The 10,418-nt window shown below is 31.0% G+C and overlaps 1 long non-coding RNA gene across 1 annotated transcript; it reads left to right on the forward strand.

Annotated features, from left to right (window-relative positions):
• Nucleotides 1–7,921: 7,921 nt before the first annotated feature.
• On the forward strand, nucleotides 7,922–8,562 carry LOC136976207 (uncharacterized). Its single transcript, XR_010880891.1, has 2 exons — nucleotides 7,922–8,036; nucleotides 8,104–8,562. It is a non-coding gene; the product is annotated as an uncharacterized lncRNA (long non-coding RNA).
• Nucleotides 8,563–10,418: the final 1,856 nt, after the last annotated feature.

The raw sequence follows: 10,418 nt of genomic DNA on the forward strand, positions 1-10,418 counted from the left end.
AAAATTTGGTTGAGAAGATAGAACAAATTAGACTGAGATAGTTTGGACATACCAAGAGAATGAAAGAAAATAGAATGCCAAAATTGGTTTTGGAGAATAAGATGGTGAGAAGACCTAGGAAAAGACAAGATTGAAGGTGGGTGGACAAGATAGCTGAAGAAGTAAGAAAAAGGACTGAGTATGTAACAGCGGTGTTTGCAGAGAAGTGATGGATAGAAAGAGATGAAAGTATTTGGTCCATGGCCCAATCCAGACTTCACTAGATTAAGGGCGAAGAAGACGAATAAATAATTCTGCCAAGTTTCAAAATTTTTGGTTCATCCGGTCCTGCGATATATGTAAAATTGTCTTCCAGAGCAAAATAGACGCCTGCACATACAAAATGCAATATAGACTTTGTAAACTTTATGTATCCTACTGTATTTGAGCTCATGGTATACCAAAACGCCGAGAAATGCAAAAACACCGGAAGTCAAAATACTTTTTCTGTGTAATACTCTATTACAATTGGAAAGTAATATAAATCAGAATGTGGACTAAAGTGACTGTTGTCTATATTCTGATTTATATTACTTTCCGATATAATCTATATTCATTTAGATGTCATAATAAATCGATACGTTCTAAATTCAAGAGGTTACTTGTGTGGGGTCCCTCACTACATCGTATTTAGATAGAGTAACCATTGTATAACATCAGAACTGATACCAGTCAGTTTTTCTCCAGAGAACTGGCAAACTTGAATCGTGTATGTAAGTTTTAATCTTTTTTGGGGGGCAAGTGTATGATCGTTAGAGGTACGAGGAAACGGAACACTTGTCTTTGAATTTTTTTCTAAGACAACAGTTTTTACACCAAATAATCATACGTATTTCTTTATACCGTGTGTTCTGCCCGGCGTATAACATCTAAAAGTGCGTCTATTGCATAATTCCCCAGAGAGAAAGAGAGAGTTCTGAAAGAGGACTCAAGGTTAACACCTATATCGTGTATGAACTTCGTGGAGTCGGGCTAGATGAGCTAGAAACAGAGAAGGATGAAAGCGACGGAGATCACTAGCAAAAGTATGTGAGGAAGAGCAAGAGTATTAATATACCGCTCTTCTCCCTGTTCAAGAGTTTTCTTCTTTTGGCTCCTCCCTTTGGGAATCATCTCGCAAATCAAATTCGGTAAACTATCAGTGTTTCTCTTTATTGGATTTTCGAATTGTCACAGGAGGTTTGGGCCTACGGGGATTGGCCAAGAAACGTTTTCTCGTCTACCCTTTTCCCTCAATCTCACATTACACTATTGTTATAATTAACCAAATACACAAGAACCCGATTACAATTCTATTCTGACATTCAGCAATCGAAATGACAAATTTATGATGTCACGATGCTACGTTACCGTCAGCCCGGGTTGCTGTTAAACTAAGCGCTGCTAAGCAATGCCGTCAAGAACGTTGCTAAACTCATTTTCCTGAAGTGCTGCGCGCAGCGGTCTCACTGGTTCGCGGTTAAATCTTCAGCGCTTCGTTTCAGTTTTTTTTTAGAAACCTGTCTACATCAATCTGTTTGTTTGACAGTGGCTGTGCATAGACCCTGCTTTTATAATTTCGCTTATTTTACAGATTAGTGTTAATTTCTTTCATCAATAAATTTTGTTCATATAACTTTGCATCATTCTAATTTTTTGAGGCCGTTTCTCACACAGCTCATCACCTTGTAACTTTTTTTTAACATTAGTGAACTTAATCTGTAACTTTAACTCATTATTTGTCAAAATAAATGACAAAACCTTGCATAAACACGCTTATTTACGGACCTAATTAAACGTTTATTTACTGCAAAATAAAATATTTTCGTGCATGCAAACTTAACTGAACTGTTACGTTAACTGAAATAAATTGCATTAAATTTAATTTCGATAATATACATTTCACTCGATGCGTGCATTCAAAAGTCCTCACTATTAGCCATATTGGATTCTCGGCTGAATCCATGGCGACGCGACGTAAAGAAGTAGGCGTGCCATCTCATGGCAACAACCGTAACCTTTTTTAACAATCAAACACAAATAACAAGTTAGAGTTGTCAGTGTTTTTGAATCGATATAAGGAGACAAAAATTTAATTTTTATTAAAATACTGTGATTGATATGTTTGAAATGAGACAAGGATAACAATTGAAACCACTGTACGGTATTTTATTTTATGGCGTATAGGACGAAACTTTTATTCAAAATAAATGCTAAAAAATCACGCGTGTCTTATATGTAAAGATGCGATCTCCCATAGGAAAATCAATACATCAAATGGTCTTCATTAGGTTACAGATATCCTCTACCTAGCCCAACTCTCAAATTAAAATTTTATTGTTTAATTAAACATATTATTATAGGTAAGCAGCTTTTTCATGTATTCATATATAGCCTAATATTTTAATGGTAAATTTTAAGTGTAATGGATTTCTTTTAAACTCTTCTTTTTCCCTGATAAAAGTGTGCATTCTAATTTTACTTTTTAAACCAGAATACAGTAAAAAAAAAAAAAAAAGAGATAATCTCACACCTTAAATGAAAATTTAAATCTACACACAAAAGTTATATCGATTTAACATTCTATTGCGAATTATTCTACTTTGACTTTTTAAAAATCAAATAGAATAATTTACTTACATTACATAGTTTTCGAAATCAAAATTCTCACGAAAAATTTTAAAAGAAGAGAGAGGAAAAAAACGCAAAACTTTCGAGAAAAACTTTCGTTTCAAGATGGCGATTGACAATAAACCATACAGCTGCCTACCTTCGTCAGACAAAATTATACTCATTGCAGTTCGTTTTTTTCATAAGTGAAAATCAGCAAACTGCATGCAGAACACAATCATCAGCATGTTTTACAACCATTTCAAGTGAATGAAGTGTTTCTACAATACGTGTCACACTAACAGTAAGATTTGTTGCAAATTCACGAGTTGTTATTCGTCAATCCTTGACAATTTCTTCCGGCAATTTCTCATCGACAGTTTTGGTTGGCCTGTACGTTTTGTAACCTTTTAGTTCAAAATTTCCCCGTACGAAACTTTCAAAACGACATTTGACACATTCGGAGTTTAGAAGCATTTTTCTGACACTGGCAACACGCGGCGGCACTACGCGTGCAGATTACTGTACATTAAAATAACAAAGTTGCATCAAAATTATTATATATAATCCGAGAAAAAATAATATACAGTATAATATGTATAAATGGTCAGGAATAGAAAGTAAAAATTGTTAGTGAAACAATTTTCCAAGCATCTTTCTTCTTGTAGGCTATAAAGCCTGGGATAATAGTACTTCAATCTTCAATCTCAAGTGATTTTTTTTATTATTTAACTAGTACATTTTTCTCTTCCTCTGAAAAATTTTTACCCTTTTTTTCCGCCATTATTAGCTAAGCGATGGTTAAACAATCTACGCAATTGTCCTTTACTTGATTAGACAATATCGAGGGGTAACGAGTACAAAGGAACAGCGTTAATAGAATTGATTAAACGAAATTCTTTTAAGACTACTTCGTAAGTTCCTACTAATATATTCATGTCTAACAAATATGGAGTAAGACTAACTGGACAATGAGTAATGCCGGTTTTCTGGTATAGTCTAGATTTTGATTGGTACGAGTTTAAACAATCGACCTATTAATTTTAATTTTTTTAAAATTGTATTTAGTGAAAATGAAAAAAAAAGTGTATGACTAGCTTATTGAAAAATATACACACTATTTACCATTCTCACTAATTACATCATCTTCAGGTTTTACAAGTAATTCTCTTATGTAAAACACGATATCCTATTACGTAAAATTTATGTAAGTAAATAAAACAATAAAAAAATCCAGCAACGAGTTACTTAACTTTTCCGGCGACATTTAGTGGCGCCATCTGTTATGATATTTTATTTTTAAAAACTTTATATATTTTTAAGTATTATAAAATGACAAAAAGCGTCATTTTGAGGGCAGGGATAGGTTTTATAAAAAATTATAAATGCTAATAACGAGTGAAATCGTCTTTTAGTCCGATCCTACTGGAGATACACACGACCCCCCATTATCTCCCCACTCCTCGACCTTTAATTATCAAAATTTAATAGTACCAATTCCTCTAATAAACAAACCTCCCTGCAAAATTTCAGAGATTTTCGACAAAAAGTACAGGAGTTATTAAGCTTCAAACAGGGTGAATAAAATCGTGCTCCTTACACACTAACATACAGAAATAACCCTGAAATTTTTTACATCTTTCGACGTTTCAAGGCTCCCTGAGCCCAAAAATGTAAAAATTTGGGAGTCATTTTTTGACAGTCGCCATACTCTGTTATACAGTATATAACAGCCAGGAAAGTATAAAAACAAAAAAAAAATAATTGCCAGAAATTAATTAAAATATTTACATTAATATTTATATTAAGGCCTTTACGATGTTTATATTGTTTGTATTAATACAAACATCGTAAAGGCCGTATACACAGAGGAATTTTGATGGTTTAATTTCTATTTGTAAAAAATTTTTTAAATTAATTAAACAGTATATTGTATATTTATTTTGTATCCGTTTAGTTTCTCCTTATTCTATTGTATTGTGTTACTCAATATATTTATATTAAAAATGTAATAAACTCATGTACGAAAAATTAATGTGTTTTTTTAAAATCCTTTGTCTGTATATCGTACATCTATTTTATAATTGATTATATTACCCAATAATTTATCAAGTGGTCCTGCTTCGGAAGGACGAGCGTATGAATAAAATATAATCAATATAGCTTTGTTTACTGAAACAGTAACCAGAGTGAAATAAAAACATTATCCAAAAATACTCTTAATGCATTATGCATTAAAAAATGACTTTAAATAAATGCTGAAGTTTAGGTGAGAATCTAAAAAAAAAAAGAAAATTAGCTTTTAATTATAAATTTTTATTTATTTGGATTTAAAAAAGGACAATAAAATTATGATGATTACTTTTTAAATATATTCTACATTATTTCCTATAATAATAATGATCTGTATAACTAATGAATCTTCAAAATGATTTAATCAATACAAATTTCACTTTTATGTCTCAATAACTTAAGTATGTCAACATTTTGTTTTCTGCTTTTATATTTGAAAAAATTTACAGAAATTAGCTCGTTTTGTATCTGTCTTTTGTATGCTTGGATGAATAAACTGTTGTCCCTCAATATCTGCAGGAAATTGGTTCGAAGGATACCAAAATCCGTGTATGCTAAAGTTTCTTATATAAAATGGCGTAGTATTGTGCGTAGGTTGTACAACGCGCACTCTCTTACGTACAGTACTTTAAATCAAGTTATTCCCAAATGGAGCATTATCGCCCGCAAAGAGGCGGTAGGAGATTCAAAAAGAGCACTGGAAGGCAAAGAAGAGGTAAATAAGGAAAAAACATTCATTTTAGAACAAAAACAAAAAAAAAATACTATTGAACTTCAAAAAAACACTATAAATTCAGTTTTGAGACGTACGACTTCGTATTAATAAAAAAAGTATTTTAAATCTTCTCTAGATTACTTGGGATGTTCTAAGGTAAATTCTCTTTTAAAGACAGGAACCATACAGTAATTGTTTTGTTGAAATACTTTGCTTTTCTGTGGTTCTTTAGAAAATTAATTTCGAACTGAGTTCATCAGTTCTGTTTTTGGAAGAAAATTCACCTTACTACAATTTTATTTACCAGCTTGATTAAAAAGGATTATTTTTTTAAATACCTAATATAATTTAAATGCTATGTAAATAATTGTCACACTGTATGTTTTAGGAATAATAACAACAAATCAGTCTGTACTGTACAGTACATGTTCAATACAGACTCAACCATCCTAACTAATAGTACATACCAGCAATAACATAATACTGTATTTCATTTCTTTCAGTACTTAGATCTCTTTCGTTTACTGATCCAAAAGAAGTACAGTGGTACCTTGGTATTCGAACATAATCCGTTCCAGAAAGAGGTTCGAGTACCAATATGTTCGAACTCCAAATCATTTTTTCCCATTACAAATAATGTAAAATAGATTAATGCGTTCCAATCCCCAGTTGATTCGCTAGTATGTTTTTTATTGTTTCTTTATTCTTTAAAATAGTCGATATCGTCGACTTAGCCATAGAATATTTGACAGCAAGATCCGAAACACGCACTCCATTTTCGTGTTTAGCAATGATTTCTTTTTTCAGTTCGATTGTTGTTCTCACTGTTTTCCTTTTCACTTGACCACTTTCACTTTTATTCTTCTTGGAACCCATGTTTAAGGGCTAATAAATCAAAAGAAAAGGATGCTAATTCAAAAAATATAGCACAGCGTAAGTTAATGTGCATGCCAAACAATGACTGTCTCGTAAAGACCAACAACTGCCGTATTATCGGGCTAGCAAATGGCTATAGTAATATTAATAATTTAAGATAATTTGGTACTAGAGTTAGGCGTTAAGCGCCATCTCTTGCTAAATTTAATAATTGGAATTTTAATTAAATAATTTAAATAAATTTAGGCCTAACTGGACTGTCTCGTAACTGACGCCGCCGCCGTGGCGTCGGCGTCGGCGTCGACTTGGCGGGCTTTCCCGTTCGAGTACCAAAATTTTGTTCGGGAACAGGGGCATTTTTTTTCGAAATTTTTGGTCGAGTACCGATTTGTTCGGGCTCCGAAACGTTCGAGTACCGAGGTATGACTGTACACAGAATATCTAAAATACAACAAACTCAAGTTTTGTTCAAGAATTTTTCTCGAATATATTCGGCTTATACGGAAGGCCGACTGTATTTATAACGTTATGACTCTTTATTAACCAAAAAAATAGTAGGGCCTAATAGTTTTTTGGTTAATAAAGAGCCATAACGTTATCACCCAGACCTACACTCAAAACAATACGTGAACAAAACTATAAAGTTAAAAACTACAGTATATTACATTTATAAATCAGAGTTGTCAGTACGATACATCTGACAACTGTATACATGATGTAACACCGAGCGAACCTATTTATTTACAGTAATTCTAAACTTGTAAAATCTTTACCGTATAACTTATAAAAATGCTAAAGCCATGTATAGACTATAGATTTTTTTCTGTGACATAACAATGTTTCAAGCCGAGCCTCGACTCGAGCCTTTAAAGTTTCGGAATGATGGCCGTATAAACGAGACGTTATAGCGTCAGCCTGACGTTCTGGGTGACCCGGGATCAGTCCGGGAAAACAATACCCAAAATCTTTTTTTAAATGGTCTATCCGGTATATCGGAGCCGTTTCTCCCAACTCGGTGGCCACCATTGTGGGCTTGGCCGAATCCACGATGGGTATGATTAAGAAGGCCCTCTTAGTACTAATAGAACGGAAAGAGCCAAAAGTGTTTAAAAAAAAAAAAAATGTTTTGGCGTGATACTTTGCAGGGAGCTGTCTCCGAACGGAGCACCGAGTGGATTACGTTACGCTCGGGTGTTACGTATCTGTAAATACTACGAACACGTAACGGTGCTCGGCTCGGGTAGCTGTTACGTTACGAAAAATGCTCTATAATCTGTACAAAGTCTCCAAGCAGGAACGATCTAATAAGTTAAAACTACAAGTTATTCATTATTTCTTCAATTTCAAGCTGTTTTCTACCGATACATTAATTTCTTATGCAAAATGTGGTGTCTATTTGAGACAATATGCCGAAGCTACAGTGACGCAACGACGTGTACGCGCAAGAATCTCAACACGTATTCATATGTTAGCGGAACAAATAATTATATTTTTAAATTACTTATAAATATTTAATATAATATATATATAAGTTTATATATAAAGTTCAATATTATTCAAATTTATCAACAAATTAATTCATATCGCACGTGACAAATTCCCACCACCTGTTTGTTATCCCCACGACGTAAAATCCGCCTGCGACGTCCCATTTTTGTTTAAATTTAGCAGCTGTAGTATTAGAAATTTTCTATTTTATCATTAATGCAGTTTTATATCATCGTTTTTACACGATGATACCCGAGTAAGTAACCAGTTTGATATATTTAATTAGCTTTTAATCGTGATATAATCAATTTATCTACTTGCAGATCGTTTAGATTGTAACCATGATCCTTATAATCATAATCGTTCTCTTGGCAATTCTGTTAACCGGTATAATTTGTTTCAATGCTGTGATGCAGTCCAAGCTGTCAAGAGAGTGGTCCAAACTCATAATTAGTGTTCATCGTCCCCTTATTTCCATTGCTGCTCCTTATTATCGTCCATATTATCGTATATTATGCGAATATGAAGATAGATGTCACATGATTTTTAGTAGGAGACATTTATCTGCAAACTACAGCTTCTTAAACGATAAAATCAAGTTCGATTATCAATTAATTCCTATAAATCCTACTAAATTAGAAATAATTAATGCTCCCGCCGATAATTACGTGGTCATTTATTAATTAATTTTATTTGCGTAATGAAGTCTGACGTAGAATAAGCAAGCTTCGACTGGAGACCATTAAACAGAGTCTATGACAATAAAATATTTATGGAACTAATTTTATGTTTTATCTATGATTCTTTATATAAAAATAAATTAGAATTTTATTAAATTATATTATATTTTAAAAAATTTTTAAAGTTTAAACTTGTTAATTTAAAATATTCGTTGGTTTAATTTAAGTAAAACCCATAATTTCTAAATTTACGATTTTTAATGCTTAAAAATTTATTCTAAGTTGGCAAAATGAAGATTTAAAACAAGAAAAAATTTCATTAATTTTCATTAAGTTCATACGAATCATTTTTAATGAGCAGAAAAAATGCTGGTAATTTCATTTATCATACGTTAAAAAAGTATATAATAAAATTTTTAAAGTATTAATTTAAATAGAATTAAATAAATAATTAGTCGTTTAAAACTGTTTTAATTGCATTTACAAGTTTTTTTTTGTTTTTGCTAAATTTTCTTTTCAAATTTAATTAAAATCGAGAGGAGAAAAGTATAAATGAAATGTAAAAATCAATTAAAATTTTAATCGTTTATCATAAAAATATAAAATATCAATGAAAATTTTCTAGATTTTCACTAAATATACTGTACTTAACACTTTTTTTTTGGTTTAAATTTATTTTTTAGGTTTTTTAGAGAAAAATGTTTAAAATTTTACTTTAATTGGTTTAATTTTTATATTAAATTAATTAATTAAACTAAAAATAATTAAACAATTATTTTTAAAAAAATTTGATTAACTGATTGAAATAATTACATTAATTTATTTATTACCATATTCGATCATTTTAATGTTATAGATTAGAAAATATATATATATATGTTTTTAAGTAGATATAATTTTACAAATTTTAAAATATTAAACAATATAAAATTTTAATTAAAATTCTCTTTTTGTAAATAGAATATTCAAATTAAATTTCTTTTTACAATTGAAGAAATAAGAATATTTTGTCTATTTTCCCTTTATTATTATTCTGTTCGCGAAAAGTTCTGAATGATCGGTGATCTCGATTGCGAATAGTTAATAAAATAGCCAAAACATTATTCTTAAAAAATAAAAAAATGAAAATATCTCGTAAATAAATTAAAAAACTTATTACTAAAATTCCGTGTTTAATTAATTTTACCGCGAAGATCTTCATTTTACAATTCGTTGTAAAATAACACATGTTTACTAGAAATTCCCCCGTCAAGCATGACGAAATATTTTAATGAGAAAGTTGAGATTGAAGAATTGAGAAGAGCTTCGTGTCGAGCTCGACATTGTCTTGCTGTTTCTGTAGTCCTTCTGTAGTCCCCTTCTTACTCGATGTTGCTCAAGTCAGACTTCACGGCCTTCAGGGATCTCGCTTGTTCTTAAGTTTTTAGATCTAAAATTTACCTCGCCTCTTACGCCTTTTCCTATGTATTTCTTTCTAGCCAAAACCATGATGGGTATAGAAAAAAGGACACAAGGATTTGCTTTAATGTTTTTCCTTCATAATAATCGTTACAGTGACGTAACTATAGTTTACGCGTAAAGTGATAATCCCTCTAATTCTTTGCATGGTGTGCAGGTGTTTTACTGTTTAGAAGACTACAGTTTTTAGAGTATTTTGAATTTTCGCTTGATTTTTATGTTTATTATTCATTATCATTGAAGAAAAAATAATTGGAAATATTTCGTATGATATCTATTAATATTAATTAAAAATCAGTTAAGTTCGTTAAATAATATCAATTGACAAATTGAATTTAATGTTATGCTTTACATTAATATCATTTAATGTGGTAATTTTTTCTTAAGTAACGTAGATGCTGTCTCACAGACTGTTTAGTTTAATAATAAAATATCTCATTTCTTAGCTTACTATAGTATATTCTAATCATTCAAATTAAATAAACCCTTTTATTGTAATA

The sequence above is a fragment of the Centruroides vittatus genome, unplaced genomic scaffold (genome assembly GCF_030686945.1).
Source record: "Centruroides vittatus isolate TY-2023 unplaced genomic scaffold, ASM3068694v2 contig_397, whole genome shotgun sequence".
Taxonomy (NCBI): domain Eukaryota; kingdom Metazoa; phylum Arthropoda; class Arachnida; order Scorpiones; family Buthidae; genus Centruroides; species Centruroides vittatus.